Below are 15343 nucleotides of genomic sequence, written 5' to 3'. Positions count from 1 at the left end.
GCTGGCATTATACACTCTACCACACGTATGTCGGAGGCCACGGAGCTCGGATCGGGTGCCCCCGCCCGGTCCCAACAACTGGTGTCAGCGCTGGGATGACACGGTTGCAACAGCGCCAAAGAGCGAACAAAACACAGTAAAATATACATACATCTGTGACGTTTACAAAGTTACACGCTGCTAGGTGCAACATATTACCCGCGCGTTGTTCACCCTCTGCATCCAAACACCCAAACATTCTTCATCCAACTGCTAAAAAACTGACTTGCAGCCAGCGGAGATTTACCGAAACCACTATCTGGGAATATCTGCCTGATTTATCCTAAAATACCTTATTGGGTAATCAGCTAAATGATTAATTCTTACAACACCTCCATATGTAAGTGCGGGGTTATCGATAAAATTAGTTGTCTATGCTTGATCCTGTCCGGAACTTCCACCGTATTTGCTAAGGGTGTTGTATTTTCTCGTGTCGTAATTTGTTTCCTACGCCTGCTGCAGGCGATGCACTCTTGGTGTCACTTCGTATAGCAGCAAACGTACTCTCCTCTTCAAAGCATAGACACCCACCCGTGTCCCATTGTTGTTCGCCCTCTACACTCTCAGAATGTTGGTCGTACTTGAATGCACTGTCCAACAACAGCGACCTAGAAGCACTGTTTATTCTTAAAATAAATGAAGGGTAAGAAGATGCTAATTGCGCAGTAATGGTTATGAGAGCAGATGCTAAAATAAAAGCGTCCTACACACGGTGTCCGGAAATTGTCCTAAACGGCATACCACTGCAAGCTTTCGTTAACAAAGAACTTTTGGTTAGCAGTACCAACCTCAAGTACAACAAAAATATTGCCGGAAATTGCGTCTCGACTCCGATTCTCTTCTCATCACGCCGCATATGTCCAGCGTCTTCTGAAATGCCCTCTTCTCGTGTTCGTGTTGCAACTTTCCTATCCCAGCACCGGACAATAAAGGAGGGGCGTTTCTTCACTGCAGCCCTGTGGAGGTTCCAGAACGCAGTTTTGTGAACTATAAAGTCAAAATTTCGGCTCTAACGGCATCTATGTCAGTAAGATTCTCCCGGTTATTTCCCTCTCCGTCACGCTGAGCTGCCTTTGTCCCATGCTCTGTCACATTTGAACAGTGACGGCACTTTTTTCCCACACATATATGTTTTGCGTACTCTTGGCGTTGTGGATCCCAAAAATTTGGTTAAACAACCAAACAAACGAAGGTTTGAGCTGTGCAATCACAATTACTATATTATTTTCGCAGACTTTTACTCCAGCCTTTTGCTCCTCCATGGGTGTCACGTCCTGCACTCTCCTCAAACAAAATGAAGCTTAATCAGAGAACCAAAACATAGTACAGCACGAACTGGCGGTAGAACTTTGCTAGAATTTTGCTAATAAAGTAAGAAAACATGAAGCAGATGCGGAGGTTGGCAAAGCAACAGCTGACATTTTAATAGCAGCTGCCGCACGGTAGGTTACTTTGGAAGCCATGTATAGTGATTTCCAAGTCCTTCCCAGAAATATATGTTTACTCTGGAAACATAAAACCTAAACAAGGGTTTTTGACTGTGAAGGAGCGCACCGTTAAGGTGATCAATTACTTAGATAGTGCCCAAACACTTCATTTAATGATGCCTTAAAATTTTGAGAACTCTTTTCGACACAAGGTTATATCTTGAACCTAGACACAAAGGGCAGTTCAAAGCGAAAGTTGGCAAAGCACGCATATGCTGTCGATGTGGAATTTCTATAAAACATGTTTTTAAGATTTCATTCAAGCCATCGTGAACTAAAATTGCTTGTGGACTAAAGTTGCTCGATGCTGCTAGCAACCAAAGCTTGTAGAAAGTCACGAGCCCTGAGCTACAATTTAGAACAGACACGAACCTTTTACATTAGAGCATGCTGCAGGGAAAAGAATAGAGGAGAAAGGAAAACAATATTGGCTCGCGAATAAATTAGTGCCAAAGCACCAGACGGGAAGTTCCGATCATGCTTTTATGACTGCTGCGATGCAGAAAGATTTCTGAGGGTAGAGATCGGCATTCTGGGGGTAGGAAGGGGGGGCGTAAATAGACGGCGCGGAGACGGGACGCTTGGAGAGCTGATGCGCTTTGACGACAGAGGAGTTCTCATTCGTGTAAAGCGTTGCCTTGAAACGGTGGTGTCGTTCGGATAGCCAGGGACGTGGACGTGCGTGGCTGCGACATATGGCAGTGGCAGGTGAAGACCTTAAGCAGAACCCGTAAAGAGGCCTTGATGACCACGCTCGACGTGAACGGCACACCGCTCAGTCATCGGACGGACTCCGCGCTCGGCGGCCAGCTTCGCATACGATTCTTGGCCCAACCGCCCAAAAAGTAGCCGTCATCTTGCTGAAAACAGGGCAATAGCTTGTTTGGCAATGTAGAGAATGGTCTTTGGCTCTACAGCGTCAACGAGTAGCCATCGTGCTACTTTCATGATGGCTGCCGTACCTAATCGCTTCTCTTCCGCACCATATCTCTTCATTATGCCTGCCGCACCATATCTGTCTCTAAAGCTCACTGTCTCCTGGCAGGCACTGAGCCAATCTTCCTGAGGATTGTCGACTACACTTAACCGGACCCTACACTGCAATACTGTTTCAAGGAATTTCACAGGAGAATCATTCTATAATTGTAGGTTATGGTTACTGCCATTCAGTGCCCGCAATAGGGTGTCCTCGTGTGAAGGAATAAAGCCCAGAACAGCTGTTATTTAAGATTCCGGTAGTTAGCAACAGTCACAGTCTCGCATGTTGGACGAGTAAAAAACGGGCCAACAAACGAAACATTTGGAAGTCACTGTAGTACGTAAGCAAGAGAACACCAAAAAGGTTTACCCTAATGTTTCGTAATCTGTGTTAAACAATGTTCTAAGAAAGAGGAATGGTCTACGGCGCATTTTAAAAGCATTTCTGTTTACGCTTCCTCATTGTACAGTCAATAAACAGGAAAATACCAAGAAAAGTCAGACCATGAAGAATCACCCAGGAATCGGGCTTAGATTGAGCTAACGCTCCGGCTTCACACAACTGCAAATTACAAATATCGGCATTTGAATGAAGAAACAGCATGTAGTCACAAGCAAGAATTGTTAAAAAAGATTTGGCAGTAGAAGTTGGACAAAACGCTTTTTGGACTGGAAAAGAATAAAAGCTCAAACCGCACCCGCCTAACCTCAGATGGTTATCCAGGCTTGCGAATGGGCTTGCGCAACATTAGGGGTCACAAAATGAATGAAAAAGTACCGAGCGCACATTCCAGTCGGCACTTAAGGAAACCGCATCGCCGACAAAACCAGTGTCGTCTGTTCCTCTCATCCCTCACTCGGCGTTGCAGAAGCAACCACCTGCACTCATAGAACTCCGAGTTGGCGCGGCGGCAACGGTGGTGGTGGCAGCGGCATAATTTCTCCGACGCTGTGCCACGCACTTGGGTATAGGGCGGCCAAGGAAGATCCAGACGCCAAGGAAGATTCAGAAGAGGCGGCTTAGTAGAAAATCGCCGCGCTGTCAGGCGAGAATGCAATCGCCCAGAAAAACAAGAATAGGAAGAATTCGCGCTTCACGAACATTTTGATGCGGCGGACGACTAACTTACGAAAGCTTAAGCAAAAACTGTACAAAGAAAGCCCTTATACAATTTACTTTGCTTTGAACTGATCTTCTGCTGACCAGCACCATACATTAAAAGCGAAGGTCAGTCTTCAACGTAGCTAGATGTGCGCACACCAGCTGATGCTATTGAGCGGGAAATTTCCTTTCTCCTTTGTAATATAATGAGCGTAATGAACAAGCGTGACGAATTATTATCTCTTGTTCATGCGTGCCTGGCAGATATAATCATACTAACGGAAACTTGGTTGTCAGCGAAAATTGATAGCAGGGAAATTTTGCATGGTGCAAAAAACTACGTTCTTTATCGGTACGACCGGGGTAGCCGTTCAGGCGGAGGTGTCTTAATTGCGGTATCAAATGAATTTGTTTCTTTCAAAGTTATTGTCACTTCTGAACTAGAATTACTTTGTGTGTGCATTCGCATGTACCACAAAGACTTCATTCCTTGTGCCTGCTATCGGCCTCCAAGTTCTTCTTCAGGCTTTTCCGAGATATTTCATGATGTTTTAAATAAGATACATATTAGATTGCCTGCTTTAATCTTCCTTGTTTTGGGAGCCTTCAATCTGCCCGATATTCCTTGGTGTATGCCCCAACCAAGTGCGAGCACCAGTACGTCTGAAAGCGCATCTTTTGTCAGTGTGTGCTCAGATTTTAATCTAATACAACTTGTTAAATACCTGCCCCGTGTTACAACTACAAGCTCAACTATTCTAGACTTGGTCCTCACAACTGACCCAGATCTTGTTACATCCCTTTCTGTGATACCTGGTCTCAGTGACCATTCAGCAATCCACTTCACTATTCCCAACAGGAATCCCAGACGACAGAAAACCTCGAAAAAATTCAGAGATTACAAACGAGCGGACTATGCTGCAATAAATAGGGAGCTGGAATTGTTCACCGAAGAACAGTTTCATAACTTTGATCAGCGTTCTGTAGACGAAAATTGGCATCTGTTCAAAACCAAGGTGTCCGAGTTAATAGACGATTATGTGCCCCTGCGTAGAATAACGAATACCGTTCAATCCCCTTGGTTCACACCGACCCTAAAGCGACTACGCAATAAAAAGCAGCGCCTTTTTCGGAAAGCCAAACGCTCGAGGAACACAGTGTAAACTTTCTGGACGTGCCGTTACTACCTTCCAAGGTCGGCTTCAAACTAAACTGTATAGAAAACCGACAGACACGCGGCAGTATTTGCCCTTCCGAAGTAGCCATGTCAGGCACTGCAAGACAGCAATACCTTACGGCCAAGCCCACCGATTTAGGAGAATTTGCTCAAACCAAGCTGACTTTGACTCAAACTGTCGAGCACTCAAGACCGCCCTCCTGAATAAAAAATGCCCGGAAAAAGTTATCGACGACGCTATTGTGCGAGCCAACCAATTAGACCTTAACGTAATCTGTAAGAAAAAAGCCCCGAACGGGAACCCGCAAACTAACTTAGTTTTAACCCACTCATCCTCCGCTCCAAGAGTGTCAACCGTGCTTAAAAAACATCACAATATCCCAATGCAAAGTGACCGCTTAAAAAGCATATTCCCCGAACCACCACGCATTGTCTACCGGCGTAATAAGAATTTAGGTGACTTTCTTACTAACTCTCGTATCAACCGACCGGCAACTACTGGCTGCATGCCCTGCAATAAACCCCGATGTAAAGTATGCCCACACATGACCACTACACATCGCGCCACCAGGACGGCTTCAGACTACTACGTAAATATAAAAGGTAACTTTAACTGTGACTCCGCTAATGTCGTATATCTTTTAGAGTGCAGTGTTTGTAGGCAACAATATATCGGCAAAACTGAAACGCCCTTCCGAATACTGTTCAATAATCACAGCTCTCATGCAAAAAGCTGCCCTTATTTGCCCCTGTCAAGACATGTGAACAGTCCCGGGCATGCGTTTGAACATCTTAAAGCAATGATTTTAGAATCCGCCTTCAAAACGCACCACGACCGCGAGGTTCGGGAATCTTATCTCATTTATAAGTTTGGGTCAACCACACTTTGGAATAATGAAAGTTATGGAAAACTAACGTGCTTATCCCTCGAAGAAAATTGGCGGCTTCGTAATTTTTATAACTCTGTTCATTATTCCTACCCTTGAGTTTCCCATCAGAATTAGCAGAAACTCTCATAATACAGTAGCTTTATTAGCCTAATGCGGCTCAACAATGCCATTTGTCCTGGGGAAGGACGCTTCGTTCCCACCACCACTTAAGAATGTTGAACTCTTTGTGATCTATTCATGTTTAACCTTTTGTGACCCTACCTATTTCCTGTTCAGTTGCTAGCTTCTGTTAAATGCTATTTTGTGCCCCGTATCTATTCTCTTCATCCACGGGGGACACACCCATCTTCGCTTCCGCCCCAACCAGTCTCCCCAGCCACTGAATACCTTACTGTATACTCTTCCCTTTCTTTTGAAACCGCGGTTGTCCAGTTTCCCGCATTGTCTGAACTTGCAGCCCACGCGGCATACGTTGACCCGTCATGGTGCAACCTTGAACGCTGCTTTGTTAACACCACCACTTTCTCTCTCTCAATCCTTCTCCGCCCCCTTTTTTTTTTCTTTGGTTTGATGTTGTTGTAACATAGGCGTAGCACGACTGTATGCATACTTTCCATTTCCGAAACATTTTCCGCTCCTTCTCACAGTTTTCTGCAAACCTATATAAGAAATGTGTTCCAAATGTTTGCGACAGCAAAATCATGTAACTTTACTCTGATGAAGGCAAGTCCCGTTGCCGCTACGTAAGTAAACCTTGTTTGTTATTGTTCTTGCTGTGTTTACGACTCTTTACTTATACTATTTCTGCGCGCTTTGTAAGTTTACCTTTCTCTAGATTTAAATATATATATATATATATATATATATATATATATACATATCAAGTTTGCAGTCGTCATTGCCAGTGCTATTCGGCTTTTTTTTTTTTTTTTTTTTTTCGAAATATATAATAGGGCCGAATGACGTGTGCTTGTCACGTTTCTTTGATTCATTGATAAATAAGCGAAAATATAAGTCGAGAAAAAATCCGCCGTTTTCCGGGAGCGGGACTCGAACCCACATCTCCGCATAACCGGTGCGGTGCGTTAACCAATTACGCTATCCCCACAGCGGCTTCTCTCTCGACTTTAAAGCGGGGGTTTATATTTACAAGAGCTCTGAGGCCGGTCAACTAGCGCCGCCCCTCGACTACCGCGGGAGACGTAGAACGTCTTCTTTCCCAGCGGCCGCCACGTAGAACGTGGTCGGAGGTCGGGGTTAGCAATTGGCATATCCGAACTGCTGGAGCCAGTGCCTCGTAATGCATGTAGCATATATATATATATATATATATATATATATATATATATATATATATATAGCGAATCAGAATGCGAAAATGAGGGGATCGTTGAAAATAAGACAGAAATAAGATTTGGCAGTCAAGAAAACCTCGGAAAGCAAAGGGGAGGATGTGGTAGGTCATTTAAACAGATAAAGAATTTGGACAGAAAGAAAGAAAGTGGAGAAAAAATTCCCGCCAGGTGGGATCCGAGCCCACGACCTCCAGAATGCCAGTCTGGTGCGATAACCACTGCGCTACTGGCGGGGCGATATTGCCCTCCACTTTCTGGGGTATTTATGTTAAGGTATTTTTGTTTCCTCTGCTGGGGGGTGGTTGCCAGCGCCAGTCGGACTATTCTGGGTGAATGGGACCTTCTTTTTAACCCCGGGACGTGACTGGAGTGTCTAGGACATGTCAAGAGTGGTCGACGAGCGTTGAACCTTCTTAAGCTTCCTATGGCACCAAGACTACCAGAAGAGAGGCCCTCGCTATGCATGTAGCGAATCAGAATGGGAAAATGAGGGGCTCGTTGAAAATAAGACAGAAATAAGATTTCGCAGTCAAGAAAACCTCGGACAGCAAAGGGGAGGATGTGGTAGGTCATTTAAACAGATAAAGAATTTGGAAAGAAAGAAAGAAAGTGGTGAAAAAATTCCCGCCAGGTATGATCCCAACCCACGAACTCCAGAATACCGGTCTGGTGCGGTAACCACTACACTACCGTCTTCGCGATATTCCCCTCCACTTTCTGGGGTATTTATGTTAGGTTTTTTTCTGTGCTTGGTGTGGTAGCCAGCGCCACTCGGACAACTGGGGGTGAAGGGGACCTTCTTTTTAACCCCCGGGCCGTGCCTCGAGTGTCTACGACATGTCAAGAGTAGTCGACCAGCGTTGAACCCTCTTAAGCTTCCTATGGCACCAAGACTGCCAGAACAGAGGCCCTCGCTATGCATGTAGCGAATCAGAATGGGAAAATGAGGGGTTTGTAAAAATAAGACACAAATAAGATTTGGCAGTCAAGAAAACCTGGGAAAGCAAAGGGGAGGATGTGGTAGGTCATTTAAACAGATAAAGAATTTGGAAAGAAAGACAGTGGAGAAAATGTATATATATGTATATATTTATATATATATATATATATATATATATATATATATATATATATATATATATATATATATATATATATGGTAAAAGTAAGCTCTTCGGAGACTTCATTTCCAACGTATCGACCTGAGACAGGTCTTCTTCAGGAATGAAAGTTTGGGAAAAAATTGTATGGACTCAGGGTGGGGGCGGCGCACCAAAACACAAGCCACATGGGAAAGAAACACACAAACGACAACACACACCATACAGAGCTTATTCTGCAAAACGCAAGCGAAAAAGCCCCCTTAAAACAAACAAACAAAAATTAAAACAAAAGTGGGGGGGAGGGTTCATGGAGGAACATACTGCATAAACGCGAGTGGTGGAGATGATGGGCAATGCGACAAGCTCATGGGTGGCCAAAGCCCGAAAAACATCCGGTGTCCTCAAGAGGGCGAAAATACAAAGCACATGCCCCCACGAGCAGTGGGTGTACGTGCGCGTCGATGGTAACAAGGATTGACTACCGACCGTCTTTAGCGGCAAGGTCAAGAATGCAAGCGGGGCCCTTTACTGTATTTTGAGTCCATGAAGCTTCCGCGACTTTGGGGGGTCCTATAAAAGCCAATGGGGGAGACCATTTGAGGCTTCCCCTTCTCCGCCTTCACCTCCTTCTGTACACGGCGTAGCGGCGTGTCGCGCAAGGTCAACGCACGGCGTATTAACTGTTAGCGCTCGGCCTGTTGCCCGCACGCGTAGACCCCTGGGCTTATTGCGCGAAAATATGCCGGAGCGCAACAATTTGTAAAAAAATCAAAACAAGAAGAGAGAGGCGACAGTCGGTATGTGCAGTGCCTCAGGGGCAACCAAAAAATAGAAAAGAAAAGGAAAAGAGGGAAAAAGGGGAAACTAGAAGCAAAGCAAAACATGAGCGAAAATATAAGAAGGACACGAGCACCCCGTGAGCACTAGCATTGCGGTTCACAATGTGGATCGAAACGCTGGAAATAAAGTCTCCAAAGAGCGTACTTTTACTTTGTGCGTATTCCTGCAGCAACTAAGGACTATACTTCACGACTTTTTCTACAATGTCTCCTGCGTGCGCCTCTTCGAGGCTCATCTGGAAATTCCCTTCTCACGTGTGCCATCGATGGCGATTCGCAAACCAAGTATTTACACAAGAACTTGGACCCGTCTAGTCCTCACTCACCGGCGTTTATCCCGCTACGGGAGCTGGCATCCGCGGCGTTGCGAACCTCTTGGACTTCACGCCACGAGGTGTGACAGAACTTCTCCTACACGTTGGGACTAACGACGTAGACAGCCCAAATGGCCATGTTGCCAAGGAGAGATACTCGAACATTCTCGATCACATTGCAAGGGAAAGACCTGATATTGCGGCAACATTTGTAATTCTGCTGCTCCCACGGTCGCCAAGCCGTGGACGGAACCCCTTTAATTGCCGCGCTGCAGCTAGATTCAACAGAGCAGCCTACGCCTTCAACTGCCTCATGGTGGAGTTGTGCGAAAACCGAGAAAATGCCTTTTTCTTGGACCACTGCTTGCATCACTTCCCCCCAAAATGGTGCTGGCAGCCGACGGACTACACCCGAGTTTTGTTGGTGTGTCGGTTATGGCGTGGAACTTGTACATCCTCCTTCTAGAACTTCGACGGCCTATGTTTGGAGACTGGCAGGATTATGCGTCACCGACACCAGCTCGTGAAACGCAACAGGAGCCTACGTTCGCAAAGGCCACACTGCACACTGAACAAGTCAGCAGTTGTATTCGGACTGGCCCCCACTGACCCGTGTAACTGCCCCGAATCCAGCTACTGGTCCTCACCCTCACCATTCCCTTGACGCAACGCCCGCCAGAGGCGCAACTGCCCATTCTTAGGGTCCAGCTCCATAACCGGAGGTACTTCCCCCACGCCGACCCCGACGGCAGAGTGCCAGCCCTGAAGCCCTTCGAGTGGACCCGACCCCACGACCTGATGCACCCTTCCTACGCCGCCGACGACGAAAGTGTTCCAGCCCTGGCCCCACCCTAGAGTTCCGACGGGGTAACGGACCCAGGTCACCCGAGTTACCCACAACGAGCACCCACCAGACAACACCGCAGCAACCCCTGTCGAGGATAGCACCACAAGATCGCGTAGCGCTGCACACACTTTCCATGGGAGACAGTGAGGACGCTGTAAAAACTCCAGGTCCAAGGTACAACCTTAGGAAATGCCCTGGATCGGCCCGCCAAGTGCAGAGTGATTGACGTGTTGGCACCGAGCACCAGCCGACTTCCTATTCCTCAGGTAACGTAACGCTAAAATCAAAACAATTCCTAAAATCAGGAAAATTGTAGATAAGCACGTCCGCCATGACCTTCATGTTCGTACCCTTCAAACGCATAAGCTAGAACGTATTGTACCTGAAGGGCTTCGTATTTCACTGCCTCCTTCAATTAAGAACCTATCTAACGAGAATGTAGAAAAATAGAATCGCATACTAAATACCGCTTGTCTAGAATTGCTCCGGGTTACAATAGAGCACTCCGATAAAATGTTAACGTCACTTATGGGAGAGGAACCTCGAGTCCGGGAAAGTGCCTTACTTTCAGCGCCGAATTTCGAGAAGCTGAATTTGTTTTAGGCCATAAAAACCCTCGAGGCGTCAAAAACAAAGTTAAAAAAACTCGCAAGGGATAATGTTCCGGGGCATGACGGGTCGTATGCGAGGAGTGTCAGTCAATAACTGAGTTCCTCTTGTGGATCCGGTTGACCGCGAGGAGATTGTTGACAGCATGCCGGGGTAACCGCGGCTAGAGGTTGGCTGCGAGGGCGGGGGCGGCAACATCGTTAATTTATCGTAGATTAAATTAGGTGCCGCTAAGATATCTGCTCTGTCCCGGGGTCTCACATTTTGCCCGAGCAACGGGAAGTACTCAGAATTAGGAGAGAGAGAGAGTGAGAGAGAGAGAGAGAACAACTTTATGGAGTTGCCAGCAGAAGTGAACACTTCCTCCACGCAGGAAGGGAAAATGATGCTCCAACGCGGCCTGTACGTTTATCTCGACTTGCTGCTCACAGAGGTCAAGCGCACTCGCTACTCCCGTGAACTCGAGAGGGTTGCCGCCCCTTGGCAGGAGGACCGCGTCTCTTGTCCGTGGTTTCGTTTGGTCGCTGTCGTTCCAGGGCTGCTGAGACCTGCTGGACGGCCTGAAGTTTTATGTCTGGGTCGTAGCTCCTCGTGGCAGCTTCTAGCTGTGGAGGGATCGTCGTCACCTCGTTCGCTTCGCGCGGGTGAGTTCTGCAGTCCCGAGGATGTGAGCCGCAGTGGCTTGCTCCTTTACGCACAGTCTAAACACATCACTGTCGTGCACGCTCGGGCACACGTGTTTTGCTAGCACTGGGATCAGCAGGGACCCTATTTGTAATTGTGTGTATAGCACGGCGTAATTACGGGACAGGCCCGGGTGGGGCGGTGGCATAGTCTGTCTGTCCACGCGGTGCCATTTCACGATTTCGTTGTAGGTTGTCATCTTGCTTCCAGCACTGCACTGCGGGTCACACTCCGGAGCGGTCAAGGGTGCGGCCACGTGGTTGGTAATTCCGCGCCGGACCATGTCGGCCGTCTCGTTGTGTTTCGTGTATCCACGGTTCGACACTGCACTGCCCATGTGGGCCGGAAACCACTTAATCTCCACTGGACTGTCACGTCTGATGGCCTCGGCTTTGCGCAATATGTGTGCAACCTTACTGCCCACACGTACCTTGGCGTAGTTTTTCACCGCTCTCCGCGAGTCTCACCGCACTATGGTGCACCCGGGGTCGGTGATCTCCAGGTCGCTGGCTGCCCCCACTGCCCGATGCGCGTCTCCTGAAAAATCTAGATACTTTTGCTTGTACCCTACGTTTACGAGAGTACTTCTTCGATAGAAGTGATAGGGAGAACGCCAAACTACCTTTTGTCGCCAAGCACCACTGGGCGCCCAGCAATATCTTTACTTATATATTCGCGCCGCCCAGAGAGACGTTTTTCAGGCACGTCAATCAAGCCAAACGCTTCATCACACCATCACAAAAAAATGAACAAGATGCTCTCAATGCATTGAGTAACCGACAGGACATTGTAATCAAACCGGCTGACAAGGAAGAAGGGATTGTTATTCTCGACCGAAATGATTCCGTAAAAGAGGGGGATCGGCAATTAGGCGGCCACAAGTACTATAAGCCCCTTCTATCAGACTCTATAAAGAACACCAAAAAATAGTAAATAACGTACTTGAGCAACTTTTGGGGGCCCGAGAAATTGATAGAAAACATGCTAAGGCGGCTCACCCAGTGGTTGGCCGCTTGTACATGCTTCCAAAATTATACAAAATTGGAAATCCCTGCCAAGCAATTATATCTGGAATAGGCACCATCACGGAGCCAATTTCCAGTTATATAGATTACCTCATTCACAATATACCCCCTGACTTTCTATCATACTTACGGGACAGAAACGATTTTCTTCAAGAACTCGAGGGCATGGCTCTGCCGGATGGTGCATTTCTCGTAACATTGGACGTGACCTCTCTTAATGCGAACATTCCGCACAGCGATGCCATCAATGCCCTCATTCAGTCGTACAATGAACACCGCGAAGCCGAATCTCCCAGCTCGATGGTTATTGAGGCATTAACGCGTCCCGGAATAGAACTCAACAGTTTTGAATTTGCAAACAAGTACTTTTTCCAAACAAGTGGCACTGCGATCTGAACAAAAATGGCATCCAAATATGCTACCATATTTATGCACAATATTGAAACAGAATTCCTCTCTACGTCACACAGTTCACCTGCACTGTGCAAACAATTCCTTGACGACATTTTCATGATCTGGACAGAGACTGAGCAACGAATTATTGCCTTTATAGGAGAATTCAACACAGTTCATCCTTATATTGCATTCACCTAAGGGTGCTCTCGCACCGAAATTAGTTTCTTGGCCATTCCGGCTCATGCACGGGCGGGCTCCCTAGGGACGAATGTGTACAGGAAACGTACAGACCGCCAACAGTACCTGCACTTCGACAGCTGCCACCCACGTCCTTGCAGCACGGCCATCCTTTATTCCAAGGCACATAGATTGAGAAGAATTTGCTCCAGAGATGAAGACTTTCGTTAAAACGCCTGCCGAATTCGGGGCGTTCTCGTCAAACAGCATTACCGCCGGCCCTTGTTGAGGATGCCATATCCAGAGCGGCAAGTTTAAATCCTAACACACTGCCACAGGAGACACGTAAATAATGGGAATAATTCCCGCGCTAATTTAGTCTTAACTTTTTCTAGTAGCCCATCAAATGTGAATAAAATTTTTAAAAAATTCACTTCAACATTCTCCAGCAGAGAGAGCGACTTTCCAAAATTTTCAGTGATCCTCCGCGTGTAGTATACAGGAGCGCAAAACACATAGGGGACTATCTTGTCCGCGCCAGAGACCGGCACACCTAGAAATTAGGCTGCCCGCCGTGTGGCAAAAAAATTCCCTCGCACTTCCCCGAGGGGGAGAGTGTGGAAGTGCGAATGCACGGTTGTTGATTGCGGGATTACGGTGGATATCGTGATCTTAATGAGTAGTCGAGAGATCACACACACGCACACAACTACAAAGAAAGATATTTCACTCGTTATTGCTGGTACCGTTGCCCGGTCCGCCATCATCGTTATCGAGATGCAGGACCAGTGACCGCTCTCGACGACGGCGCGCGCTCGACTAATACCCTCCCGCGCCACGCGGCCGCTACACGAGCGCCCTCACGCGTCGGAATGCGGAGCGCCCGCTACGCGAGCGAGAGCTCTCCCGCCCGAAGTGGAGAGGAGGCGCCCAACACCCGCAGTCACTGAGCGGAGAGAGGAGGAGGAGAGTAACGCCCGCCGTTACGGCGAGGGCTACACGAGCGCCCTCACGCGTCGGAATGCGGAGCGCCCGCTACGCGAGAGCTCTCCCGCCCGAAGTGGAGAGGAGGTGCCCAACACCCGCAGTCACTAAGCGGAGAGAGGAGGAGGAGAGTAGCGCGCGCCCATCTCCCCCCGTTGCTAGGGAAGACGAGGAGCGCGCGCACCCGCAGCTGTTGCTATGCGGACGACAGCGGCGGACGATTCAGGCTCGCTTAAGAAGTGCATTCGCACTTAAAAGAGACGTTCCGTATGTAAACACATGCAGACAGCGAGGGTGGCAATCACCACACATTCAGACTCCCGATATTCTGTACGTGGTTCATTTGATTGTTACTCGTTCAATTTGGTTTACCTATTGGAGTGTGGCTGATGTAATATGCAGTAGCTAAGACAGACTGATGGATCTTTTCGAATGCGATTTAACAATCACCGCTATCACACCAAAGCACTCCCAAACCTTTCCTTGTCCAGACAGCTAGCTATGCATAATCACTCTTTCGATCACATTAAAGTCACACTTCTACAGAGCAGTTTTTCTATCTGTAGGAGCGAGGACAGTGTGAGTTTTACTTAATCTATAAGTATAATATCCTGAAGTGGGGTCTTAACGAGAGTCCTGGAACGATGACTGTAATTGGTAGACTGCATGACCACTGAGGCATTGCATGTGACCCCGGTATATACGAGACCTGGTAGTTTTGTCCTTTTGCTATGCCTTCATTAAGCCCTTCGTGTACATCGACTTTCCCGCGCATGGTATTGCATGGTCTGAGGTGCACAGGCAACCTCTTGCTCCCGCTGTGAGGCTGCGCGTTGAAACGCCTATAACCTAGCACTATATTCCGCGGTCACTTTAGTTCTCTCGTCCTCTTCTGACCCCCTACCAACAATTCCCTTCCCGCCCCCCTATTTTTGATTCCTTTATCTCTCATTTTCTTGCCTCAGCGTTTAGCAAGCATAACACGCCTCATCATTAACCAGATTGTACCTATTGTCTGTTTACGTCACCATATGTCATACCCATTTTATCCTTGGTAAATGTGAAATCGAATGTTGAAGCTTCCAATTTTGACCGAGCGTGTAAGAAGTATTTTATTTTGGTGTCAGTTGTGTCTTCTGCTTTGGGTGTTTTTTATTCCCACTGTGATCCCCAATGCCAGTGCTCACGGGGTACTCGCTTCCTTCCTATCTTTTCACTCATGTATTGCTTTGCTTCTCTTTTTCCCTTTTTCCATCTTTTTCTTTTCTTTTCTATTTTTTAGTTGCCCCGGAGGCACAGCACACACCGACTGCCACCTCTCTCTTCTTGTTTTCAGT

At 47.3% G+C, this 15343-nt stretch overlaps 1 non-coding gene across 1 annotated transcript; it reads right to left on the bottom strand.

Annotated features, from left to right (window-relative positions):
- Positions 1-7188: 7188 nt before the first annotated feature.
- On the bottom strand, positions 7189-7261 carry Trnaa-ggc (transfer RNA alanine (anticodon GGC)). Its single transcript has one exon. It is a non-coding gene; the product is annotated as a tRNA-Ala (tRNA).
- Positions 7262-15343: the final 8082 nt, after the last annotated feature.

This window comes from Haemaphysalis longicornis, unplaced genomic scaffold, assembly GCF_048455015.1.
Source record: "Haemaphysalis longicornis isolate Haplotype H1 unplaced genomic scaffold, Haemaphysalis longicornis Haplotype H1 scaffold_37, whole genome shotgun sequence".
Classification (NCBI taxonomy): domain Eukaryota; kingdom Metazoa; phylum Arthropoda; class Arachnida; order Ixodida; family Ixodidae; genus Haemaphysalis; species Haemaphysalis longicornis.
The sequence above is the reverse complement of the archived record's forward strand: the minus strand, read 5'-3'. Positions and strand labels throughout refer to the sequence as shown.